Raw genomic sequence first — 13072 nt, forward strand, 5'->3', positions numbered from 1 at the left:
CCCATTCTTCTCTACAAAACTGCTGTAGTTCAGTCAGATTCCTGGAATGTTTGGCTTGAATTGCTGTCTTTAGCTCATGCCACAGCATCTGAATGGGGTTCGAGTCTGGACTTTGACTTGGCCACTCCAGAACGTGTATTTTGTTCTTCTGAAACCATTCTGAAGTTGATTTACTTCTGTGTTTTGTATCATTGTCTTGTTGCAGCATCCATCCTCTTTTTAGCTTCAGCTGTCTGACAAACAGCCTCAGGTTTTCCTGTAAAACATCTGATAAACTTTTGAATTTGATCTTCCATAAATTAATGATTGCAAGTTGTCCAGGCCCTGCGGCAGCAAACCAGCCCCACATCATGATGCTCCCTCCACCGTGCTTCACGGTGGGGATGAGGTGTTGATGTTAGTGAGCTGTTCCATTTTTCATCCACACATGACGTTGTGTGTTATTCCCAAAACATCCAACTTTGGTTTCATCAGTCCACAAAATATTTTGCCAAAACGTCTGTGGAGCGTCCATGTGCCTTTTTGTGAACATTAAACGAGCAGCAATGTTTTTTTTTTTTTTTTTAGAAAGCAATGGCTTCCTCCCTCCGTGGGCTCCTCCTATGAACACCATTCTTGGCCATAGTTTTACAGATAGTTGATGTGTGCACAGATATTGGACTTTGCCAGTGATTTCTGTAAGCCTTTAGCAGACACGCTAGGGTTCTTTTTTACCTCTCTGGGTATTCTACGCTGAATTCTTGGCATCATCTTTGGTGACGGCCACTTCTTGGGAGAGAAGCAACAGTGCCAAACTCTCTCGATTTGTAGACAACTTCTCTGACTGTCGATTGATGAACATCCAGACTTTTAGAGATGGATTTGTATCCTTTCCCAGCTTTATACAAATCAACAATCCCTGATGAATTCTTACCAGGTGTGTTTTATAGTGGGCAGGGCAGCTTTAAACCAGTCATCAGTGATTGGGCATACCCCTGACTTAAATTGTTTGGTAAAAATTGGTTTCAATTGCTCTTTAAGTCCCCTTCGGCAGAAGGTTCACTCCCCCCCCCCCCCCCCCCCCTTCTGTCACTGTTTTCATGCTTCACTTCCCCCCCCCCCCCCCCCCCCCTTCTGTCACTGTTTTCATGCCATCCTCATTACAATATGAAAACCTATGAATGTTTGAGTGGCTTTAGTTAAAGCAGACACTGTTTTTTCATCTGTGTGATTTTGACAAAGATCAGATCACATTTGATGGTGATTGTATGCAGAAATGTGACATTCCAAAACGTTCAGATACCTTTTTATACCGCTGTACTTCAGTTAGTATTTTTTTTTTTTTTTTAATTTTATATTGATTTTTACTCCACTATTTAAAATATAATGGTATTTTCCCCATTAAATCTTAACCGTTTAATGGCTGACCCCAAGAATAATGAACAGAAAATTCAGATTTTTCACATTTGAAAACTTTGTGTTCCATAAACATAATTAAAAAAAAAAAAAATATACAAAAAATAATATGCATATGTGTTTTCTAATTTGTAACATAAATGATAGATTAGGCGTTACATGCAGTTCTCGTGATAATACAAAAATAACTCAAGTCAAATTGAACACAATACGGTTTTAAACAGTTTTTTTTCCTGCAATGAGGTCTAGAAATGCTTGTATCAAATTTAATGCATTTGTCAATATAGGGTTATATGTTATTCTTGAGTATTTTTATTTCCTAATGTACACTTGTATTTTTTCCGAAACAACTTTTAGTTCCTGTTTTTTATTGCTCACTTTTTTAATTGTCATTTTCCTGTTCATGAATTCAATATAAGTCGACTGTGTGTTACTTTTTCAAGCATTTTATGAACGCAAATAACACGTTTTACATTTTAATAATTAAGAATGATAAAACTGTGCATTGCAGTTCCAATCCGACCCAAAGTGACTCCAGTGGGCTTTGCCTCCGCTTCTTGATCAATATGCCGATTTGATGACATTCACGTCCCTTTTCGCCCGGCGTGATGCAACCGCGGCAAAATTCAACACATTCACCTAAGCGTCCTCGGCGTGGCCGCTTGACAGTCGCTGAGCGCCCCCCCTGATCCCCGGAGGAATGATCCCAAGCTATAAATAATATGGATTGTATACGTCTATGCCCTGGAGCGTCGCTATAATGGCTTTGATATGGAGATTAAAACCACTTCAACCCTGGAGTTTGAGTCAAACAACTCCTCAGACGAGTTTCAAACACCTGGAGGCTTCAACAGTTAGAGTAGACTACTTGACTATCAATGAGACGCCATATTTAACGCATTTACTGCCATTGACGGCGCTGGATGTCCAATCTATTTTGACTGGAATGGGATCCGATATGGCGGAGTGACTCCACTAGAATGGCAGAGTGACTCTACATACAGTGGGAGAAAGAAGTATTTTGTCAACCACTAATTGTGCAAGTTCTCCCACTTGAAAATATTAGAGAGAGCTGTGATTGTCAACATGGGTAAACCTCAACCATGAGAGACAGAATGTGGGGGGAAAAAAAAAAACTGAAAATCACATTGTTTGATTTTTGAAGAATTTATTCGCAAATCATGGTGGAAAATAAGTATTTGGTCAATACCAAAAGTTTATCTCAATACTTTGTTATGTTCCCTTTGTTGGCAATAACGGAAGCCAAACGTTTTCTGTAACTCTTCACAAACTTTCCACACACTGTTGCTGGTATTTTGGCCCATCCCTCCATGCAGATCTCCTCTAGAGCAGTGATGTTTTGGGGCTGTCATTGGGCAAGACGGACTTTCAACTCCCTCCACAGATTTTGTATGGGGTTGAGATCTGGAGACTGGCTAGGCCACTCCAGGACCGTGAAATGCTTCTTACGAAGTCACTCCTTTGTTGCCCTGGCTGTGTGTTTGGGATCATTGTCATGCTGAAAGACCCAGCCACGTCTCATCTTCAATGTCCTTGCTGATGGAAGGAGATTTTCACTCAAAATCTCTCGATTCATGGCCCCATTCATTCTTTCCTTTACACAGATGAGTCGTCCTGGTCCCTTCGGCGTCAATTTCCATAGGACGCGTTTCACGAGCAGAGCGTCTGTTGAGCGGCTCGATCGGTTCACGCGAGGATTGCAAGATCGCGCGAGAATAGCGGGTATTAAAAGGTAATAAAACAACAACACTTTGCCTTTCAGACCCTGCGTATTGGCCAGCTTTCTTTTTGAAAGAAAGAAGAAAAAATAAGTCATGTGCTAAAGCAAAAAGCAATCCCAATGACAAAGATTTTAACATTTTTTTTCTTATGAACATTTTTATAAGCTTTATTGATGTTTTTTCTCAAGTTAAAGCACCACGCAGGAATTAATTTAATTGTGTAGCAGGATTTGTGTATTATTCGTATTAATTGCAGGTGTTTTAGCTCATTTCAGTTTATTTTATTTATATAGTAAGTTACGATTGCATATTATTTTGAAAATCGACCGGATCCACCGTATTTTTACACGAGTGACTTCCGGCCTGCCCGATCCTACCTTGTAGTACTGACGCAGGGGGGCCGGGTGTCGCGTCAAAAAACAAACTCTGCTGTTCTTTTCGCGTGCGTCGCGTTTAGCGCTTCTGGGACGCGTCTAACACGCGGACGCACTGCGACTGGTGTGCATTGGCTATTGACTTTAAGGGCCGCGTTTCGAAGCCTAATCGCGGCGAGATCGTTGACGCGACGTTCACGTTGCTGGTGTGTTTGAGCCTTTAAATGGGAGGCGACTGGCATGTTATTATGACGCATCACGTAAGAGCCTACGTCACCACGTAGATTAGGGTGTTGACTGTTGACCCGGGGTTTTGCTTTCACACTGCATGACGATCAGAGCCGAGGTGATTTTAACGCGGGTCGCTTGGCGGGTTGATTGACACGGGTCGAGGCGGGTCGCTGCACCTTTCCCACTGCCACCAAAAGCCGATTGTTAGTGGGTTGACACGGGTTTTTTGGCCAATGGGAAAGGGGTATAACAGACGAGCATTGTACTTCGACATATTTATGTAAAATAAACGCTAACTGCACTTTTTTATTTGCTGTTAACCAAGAATCTTGAAAGAATTCAGCAATTTAAGCATTTATTCACAAGAATTTTCAACGAAAAAAGCTATTTGTCTGTGATTCCCCTCGGTTAGCTTTGACGGCCTCGCCACCAATGCAGGCCACCTATTTATTGGCCCCGCGCCCCGTCGATACATCATGAATTATATGCTTTACATAAAAACTAGGGCTGTCAAACGATTAAAATTTTTAATTGAGTTAATCACAGCTTAAAAATTAATTATCGTAATTAATCGCAATTCAAACCATCTATAAAATTTGCCATATTTTTCTGTAAATTATATTTGGAATGGAAAGATAAGACACAAGACCGATATATACATTCAACATACGGTACATAAGTACTGTATTTGTTCATTATAACAATAAATCAACAAGATGGCATTAACATTATGTTAAAGTGATCCATGGATAGAAAGACTTGTAGTTCTTAAAAGATAAATGTTAGTACAAGTTATAGAAATTTTATATTAAAACCCCTCTTAATGTTTTCGTTTTAATAAAATTTGTAAAATTTTCAATCAAAAAATAAACTAGTAGCTTGCGATTCTTGATGTCAATAATTAAACAATGCTCAAACCCATAAAATCAGTCGCACCCAAGCGCCAGCAGAGGGCGACAAAACACAAGTAACAAGTGGACATGACTGTGCTGTCATTTTAACCTGTTTGAGTGGGGCATATGCGTTAATTGCATCAAATATTTTAACGTGATTAATTAAAAAAAATAATTACCGCCCGTTAACGCGATAATTTTGACAGCCCTAATAAAAACATTAAAAAAGTTCTCTTTCTCGTCTCATCCAAAACACGTTTTCAGCGGCTCATCATGATGTCATCATCATGAAAAAAATTGTTCGTTGACGAAAAATATTTTTGTTATCGTCACCGTTGACAAAACCAACACTGCTTTTATGCGACTTGTCCTGTTCAAACCGTCAAGTTAATGCCATACTCGAGTCGGAAAAACACACCAAAAAAAATTGTATTCGTGCATTAAGACCTGCGGTATGAACCTAGCCAAAGTGACTCTCCAAACATGGCGTAGTGACTCCACTAAGCTGGTAGATTGACCCCACAAACATGGCAGAATGATTCCACCAATGTTGCAGTGGAATCAGTTAACAAAAATGATCTTTTTTAATCTAAAAAAAAATCCAAACGGAGTACCTGAAGTGAACTGTACTGATGTAAACAGAGCTAGCATGATAAGCAAATCAAGCGTTCCATAAAGTGTAGCCATTAATCCCTGATCGTAAAACATCACTTCACGACAACTTGTGAAAGTCAAAATAAAACAAACACATGGCCGAATGCCCAGAAAAGTGAGACTTCACCGCCATGTCCAATGAAACTTTTACGAGGCCTGAACATTTTCACATTTTCATGGGGTTAGTAAAGATTCTACTTTGCCGCGTGGAACGTAATCCTACTTCTTGGCGTGAACTTTTAAAGAATCATTATTTGGCAGCGGTTTGCCCCCTCTAGCTCGCATTGACAGGCGATGCAGAGCGACAGATGCCAGGACTGGACGGCGACGTCGATCGGGAACAGATAACAGAAGCGTCCTTTCAAAGTGTGTGAACCGCCGCCGGATATTTACCGCTTGGCTGCCCATCAAAAATAACCGCTCAGAGGCTCGGAGTTACGTCATAAGACCTCACATATTTATAGATGTGAAATGTATATTTATACACATAGCGTATTTCTATACATCAAATGGCGCGAAGGCGAGAACTGACAATGACTTGACGGCCTGGTGAAGACTCCAAATCCCACCTCTAATTAATGTTTACATAAGCGTCTTGTGTAATTGGCGCCCTGGCACGTCGAGAAGCTTTGAGGGGGCTCCTGGCGGAAGCTCGGGGCAACGGAGGGAAGCCCACCTGATTTCACGCACGGCCCAGTGAACTGAACAATTAGATGACGAGAATAGCAATTAGAAATTGAGGAAGTACCGGAGTCTTGTCCTTTGAGGAAAATCTAACAGGCGAAGGATAATTAAAGCAAAAAAATAATGACTGTGCTGATTGGTTAGAAATTCACTCACGGTAATAGATTTCCAATCCTTTCGAACTGGGAGGGCGAATGATCTAACTAAAAAAAAAAAAATCATAGACTTCATAATGATTGACGGGCCTGCATTGTTGGCGTGGCCGTCAAAGCTGACCGAGTGAAATCACAGACAATAGGCTTTTTCTGTTGAAAATTGTTGCGAATAAATACTTAAATCGCTGAATTCTTTATAGATATGGACGTAAAACAGTCTCGATTCTTGGTTGAAACGAGAAAAAAAACGTGCCGTTAGCAAATATTTTACGTAAATATGTCGAACTATGATGCTAGTCTGTCACTCAATGTGGCGGCCGCCAGATGTAAACAGAGCTTTTCAGGTAAAAATTCTTGTGAATAAATGCTTAAATCCCTGAATTCTTAATAGATATGGAAAAGCAAAAATAAAAAATATGCAGTTAGTATTTATTTTACGTAAATATGTCGAAGAATGATGATGGTCTGTTGGACAAAGTGGCGGCAGCCTCACGACAAAGAGGTTTCTGCATTGATAATTCTTGTGAAAAAATGAAAAATATGATAATTACCTTGAATCCTCGAACAAATCACTCCTGAGACAATCCTTCCTGTTTGTATGCGGTACAGTTTTCTCACTTTTTCAACAGACAATAGGCTTTTTCCGTAGAAAATTCGTGTGAATAAATGGTTAAATCCCTGAATTCTTTATAGATATGAACGCAAAACAGTCTCGATTCTTTGTTAAAACAACAAAAAACCGGGCAGTTACGCATTTATTTTACGTAAATATTTCGAAGTTCGAGGCTAGTCAGTTAGTCAATGCGGCGGCCGCCATTTGTGAACAGAGCTTTTCCGGTGAAAGTTCTTGTGAATAAATGCTTAAATACCCAAATTCTATATAAATATGAACGTAAAACAGTCTCCATTCTTTGTTAAAAGAGTAAAAAAAAACGGGTAGTTAGCATTTGTTCTATGTAAATATGTTGAAGAATGATGCTAGTCTGTTAGTCAATGTGGCGGCCGCCATTTGTAAAAAGAGCTTTTCCGGTGAAAGTTCTTTTGAATAAGTACTTAAATACTCGAATTCTATATAGATATGAACTTAAAACAGTCTTGATTCGTTGTTAAAATAGCAATAAACAGGGAGTTGCGCATTTATTTTAGGTAAATATTTCAAAGTACAAGGCTAGCCTGTTAGTCAATGCGGCGGCCGCCATTTGTAAACTGAGCTTTTTCCGTTGAAAATTTTTGTGAATAAATGCCTAAATCCCCGAATTCTTTATAGATTTGAACATAAAACAGTCTCGATTCTTTGTTAAAAGAGCAAAAAACCGAGCAGTTCTGCATTACGTAAATATGTCAAAGTTCGAGGCTAGTCTGTTAGTCAATGCGGTGGACGCCATTTATAAATAGAGCTTTTTCCGTTAAAAATTCTTTTGAATAAATGCTTAAATCCCCGAAATATTTATAGATATGGACGTAAAACAGTCTCGATTCTTTGTGAAAAGAGAGAAAAAAAAAAAGGGGGCAGTTATGCATCTATTTTACGTAAATATGTCGAAGAATGATGCCAACGCCGTAGCATCCCCTCTTCCTATTCCCGAAGGCCGGTTGATGGGGGCGTGGGTGGCCCGGGGGACCACCCTGGATCCCTGGGGGGGTGACGATGGCCCCTTTGCTGGGCTGCTGGAGGAGGGATGGGCTGCGCTGGCTCACCCCCGCCACCCCCACACCAACCCCCATCGTCGCCCTCCCTCCCCGGGCTGGCTGGGTGGGGGCGTCTCCTCTCGTCTGCGTAGCTGTCGCATTCTTGATGTTGCTCGCGCACGGCTGGATGTGATTGGGCGGGCTCGGGTTGGGAGCTTCGGTGCCGGGATTGGCGATGGGGCAGCCTAGGGTCGGTTGCCAGCGGGCATACACTCACAAGGGATTCACACGATTACTGGTTCCTAGCTCACGGAACTGATTTGTGTACACTCCACCCCTCCCAATCACTTTATCTTACAGACACCCCCCCCCCCCTCCCTGGTCAACAGGCCCCCCACATGGTGTCAACCATAATACATCTAGGTGATGATAGCACCAACATATCTATAGTTAGTGTAGTCGTTCAATGTATTTCTTGTTGTTGGTTTGTGTTTTCTTTCTTGTGTAGAAAAAAAAAGTGTCCTGCCCTCGTGTTTATTCTCCAAATCAGCAAGTTTTGACCCAGTCTTTTGTTCACCTCTTGAGTTTGGTTGTACGTTGCTTTTGGGAATTTTGTTTGTACTTTTGAGTTTTGTCACTACGATTAAAACATTTTTGAGTTCGTTGCCACCCTGCCCTGCCTCCTTCTTTTCCTGCGTTTGGGTCCACCTCGTCCACGCATCCTTACATCAGGTTTGAGTAATGTGAATGCAGAGGTAGGTAGAGTAGCAAATAAAATTTACTGAACTAAGAGTATAGATTTCATAATGTATTGACGGGACACGGGGCGCAGGGCGATTAATAGAGGGCCTGCATTGTTGGCAAGGCCTTCAAAGCTGACCGAGTGGTATCACAGACAAAGAGCTTTTTTTGTTGAAAATTCTTGTGAATAAATGCTTAAATCACTGAATTCTTTATAGATATGGACATAAAACAGTCTTGATTCTTGGTTAAAAGCAACCAAAAAAAAACGGGAAGTTAGCGTTTATTTTATTTAAATATGTCGAAGTACAATGCTAGTCTGTTAGTGTATGTATGTATCCACCACAGACAGTCATTGTCATTGTCAATTTACCATCATGCATTTGGGTGGAACAGTTAAATCGCTACCGTATCATTTAGTGAAAGCACAACAAAAATGATATTCCTATCTCTTAAAAAATAATGTTCACAAAAAGAAAAGCGCTCATTGCGAAGAGAACTGGCATTCCCAATCAAAATAGCTATGCAAAATACATATCAAACTTACTCAGACTTTGCTTTGGCTAGATCTCTAATTTAAAACTCGCCATTGACACCTTGTGGTGTATTTCAATCACTACGTTACGTAGTTAAAGACACTGTGGAAGAACGGCAGGGAACCCATGAGACGTCCCGCTCGGCGACGCAAACAATGGCGAGCTATTAGTTTATTTTTTCATTGAAAATTTTACAAATTTTATTAAAACAAAAACATTAACAGGGGTTTTAATATAAAATTACTAGTACTCAAATGTATCTTTTAAGAAGTACAAGTCTTTCCATCCGTGCATCCCTTTAACAGAAAGAATGTTAATATTGTTAATGCCATCTTGTGGATTTATTGTTATAATAAACAAATACAGTTCTTATGTACATTATGTTGAATGTTTATGTCCCGTCTTGTATCTTATCTTTCCATTCCAACAATAATTTACAGAAAAATATGGCATATTTTAGAGATGGTTTGTAGAGATTTCCCGATCGATCGGCATCCTGATCGATCGGGTCCGATCACGTCATTTTCAGAGTATCGGAATCGGCAAAAAAACATCGGCCATGCCTTTTTTAAATATATATATATTAGGGCAGTCAAACGATTAAAATTTTTAATCGAGTTAATTACAGCTTAAAAATTAATTAATCGTAATTAATTGCAATTAATCGCAATTCAAACCATCTATAAAATATGCCATATTTTTCTGTAAATTATTTTTGGAATGGAAAGACAAGACAAGATGGATATATACATTCAACATACGGTACACTACATTCAACATACGGTACATAAGGACTGTATTTGTTTATTGTAACAATAAATCAACAAGATGGCATAACATTATTAACATTCTGTTAAAGCGATCCATGGATAGAAAGACTTGTATTTTTAAAAATTTTTAGTCCAATTTATAGAAATTTTATGTCAAAACCCCTCTTAATGTTTTCGTTTTAATGAAATTTGTAAAATGTTCAATCAAAAAATAAACTAGTAGCCCGCCATTGTTGATGTCAATAATTACTTACACAATGCTCATGGGTGGCTGAAGCCTATAAAATCAGTCGGACCCAAGCGCCAGCAGAGGGCGGCAAAACTCCAAAAAACACAAGTAACAAGTGCATATAACCCTGAGCTGTCATTTTAATCTGTCTGAGCGGGTAATCTGCGTTAATTGCGTCAAATATTTTAACGTGATTTATTTAAAAAATTAACGCCCATTAACGTGATAATTTTGAAGCCCTAATATATATATTTTTTAATTAAATCGTTTTCTAATTGTATTTAACGTTACAGACATAATATGTTCCACTCATCCAGAGTCTTTAGTTTAGGCTTAAGGTAGGGTTATCGAATTTATCCCGATAACGGCGGTAATTAAATGTTTTAAAAATGTATCACGTTGAAATATTTAACGCAATTAATGCATGCACTGCACGACCCACTCACGCATTGTCGCGCACAATCTGTAATGGCGCCGTTTTACCTATATAGAAAGATAAAAGGCAGCGTTAAATGAGTAGAGTGAATTTGGCAGCCTTTGGAGCCTTTTTTTAATTGGCTAAAGCCTTACAATCCCTCTCCCTACGTTTAAAACTATCATGGGAAGCAATGTGGGGAAGCAAGGTAGCAAATGATCTTTTTCTTAACACCTTATGTTATTTCCCAACGCAGAGAAGATATATCAATTGGTAGCACTACGCACAGTCATGGTTCCAATTCCCATCATGCATTTGGGCATGGCCACAGTATCATTTACTGAAAGCTCAACAAATACACTAGATGGCAATATTTAGTCACAATATACAAAGTCACAAGTCTTTCTATCCGTGGATCCCTCTCACAGAACGAATGTTAATAATGTAAATGCCATCTTGAGGATTTATTGTCATGATAAACAAATACAGTACATAAGTACTGTATTTGTTTATTATGACAATGTCGAATGTATATATTCGTCCGAGTTTTATTCATTTTTTTCTTAATGCATTGCCAAAATGTATATGATCGGGAAAAATGATCGGGAATGATTGGAATTGAATCGGGAGCAAAAAAAAGCAATCGGATCGGGAAATATCGGGATCGGCAGATACTCAAACTAAAACGATCGGGATCGGATCGGGAGCAAAAAAACATGATCGGAACAACCCTAATGGTTTGAACTGCGATTAATCACGATTAATCAATTTTTAAGCTGTGATTAACTCGATTAAAAATTTTAATCGTTTGACAGCCCTAAATTAATTATTCACTATTGACAAAAATAACGCCGTTATACTCTAACGCCGTTATTAACAACATTGTTGTTGATTAGTCAGTATTAATCATGGCAGCACGTTTGTCCATAATAGTCTTCTATTATGATTTCTGTATGGCGTATTGAACTTTATTTTGGGTTTTCCGATTGGAAAAAACAAGTCTATTCACAGATTCTTAAATACACATCTGATGTTGCGTGTTCTCGTTTTGCCTGAGAAAAGAGAAACTGGTTGCACATTGTTACATCTTATCATCTTCTCGTCTTCTCCGATATTTCCCGAGCGTTGCTGTCTGCCGCGTCCTTTCGCATTTGGCCAGGTCTCGTCAAAAAAAAAAAAAAAAAAGAAAAAAAAAAAACATGTTGGTCCTCCTTCCTCTAATGAGCTTTTCTCCATCTTTATGTGAGCGTATACTTCTGCTCGGTTCATTAAGACATCTCACTTGGCTTTCTGGAAAGCATCTTCACTGACCTGCGTCTACTGTTTTATGACCCATTATGTTATCTATAAAAAAAAAAAAAAAAAGGATTTTAGTGCACATTTTTCTAGTCTTGTGAAATGAAATTTTCAACAAAAAAAAGGTCAGCGGAAATAACAAACGCTTTGTGAAATGACCCAAGCGTTATCACGCAGGCCGGCCCGTCCTCACGCCGAAGCGTAACTCGCTGTGACTGCCGGCGTCTAAAAAAGGTTACATGCTCGACCGACGTCGCCCGCAGTCTTCTGACAGTTGTCGTTCATTAGCTTGACAATAAGCTCTTCTTACACTTTTCGGCGACCGGAAGGACGACATTTTAGCACGCCCGCCTGGGTGACGCTGACGTGAAATGAGCGGGACTGGAAAACAATATTTTTTAAGGTCAGTGAAGCTCCGGGCCACAAAGCCACGTCGGGGATAGAAACAGATTTTCTGCTTGGTTTGTGACAATTCAATTAACTCCTTTGGTACCAGACTAGGTATATGTATCGGATTCACAACGTATGTGGTGTCGTAGTTACCCCTCATTTGAATATTATTACATAAAAATAAGTCTTAAGCCCCTTTCACACATACCTGAACTCCGGTTGATTCCCGGGATTTAAACGGGTAGCCCTTACAGTGGGGCAAATAAGTATTTTGTCAACTACTAATTGTGCAAGTTCTCCCACTTGACAATATTAAAGAGGCCTGTAATTGTCAACATGGGTAAACCTCAACCATGAGAGACAGAATGTGGAGAAAAAAAAACAGAAAATCACATTGTTTGATTTTTAAAGAATGCATTTGCAAATCATGGTGGAAAATAAGTATTTGGTTAATACCAAAAGTTGATCTCAATACTTTCTTATGTACCCTTTGTTGCCAATAACCGAGGCCAAACATTTTCTGTAACTCTTCACAAGCTTTTCACACACTGTTGCCAGTATTTTGACCAATTCCTCCATGCAGATCTCCTCTAGAGCAGTGATGTTTTGGGGCTGTCGTTTGGCAACACGGACTTTCAACTCCCTCCAAAGATTTTCTATGGGGTTGAGATCTGGAGACTGGCTAGGCCACTCCAGGACCTTGAAATGCTTCTTACGAAGCCACTCCTTTGTTGCCTTGGCTGTGTGTTTGGGATCATTGTCATGCTGAAAGACCCAGCCACGTCTCATCTTCAATGCCCTTGCTGATGGAAGGAGATTTTCACTCAAAATCTCTCGATACATGGCCCCATTCATTCCTTCCTTTACACAGATCAGCCGTCCTGGTCCCTTTGCAGAAAAACAGCCCCAAACCATGATGTTTCCACCCCCATGCTTCA

At 39.7% G+C, this 13072-nt stretch overlaps 1 protein-coding gene across 5 annotated transcripts in view; it reads left to right on the forward strand.

The window, feature by feature from the left end:
- Nucleotides 1-13072, forward strand: part of crhb (corticotropin releasing hormone b) — a 57337-nt gene that overhangs the window by 21426 nt on the left and 22839 nt on the right. The window contains exon 1 of one of the 5 annotated variants that reach the window (XM_057824849.1): nt 3020-3148. The exons of the other annotated variants lie outside the window; for them this stretch is intronic. The gene's annotated coding sequence lies outside the window, so the exon portion shown is untranslated. Of the gene's footprint in view, nt 1-3019; nt 3149-13072 lie in introns of those variants that run through there. 5 annotated transcript variants of the gene reach the window in all.

The sequence above is a fragment of the Corythoichthys intestinalis genome, chromosome 20 (assembly GCF_030265065.1).
Source record: "Corythoichthys intestinalis isolate RoL2023-P3 chromosome 20, ASM3026506v1, whole genome shotgun sequence".
NCBI classification, from domain to species: domain Eukaryota; kingdom Metazoa; phylum Chordata; class Actinopteri; order Syngnathiformes; family Syngnathidae; genus Corythoichthys; species Corythoichthys intestinalis.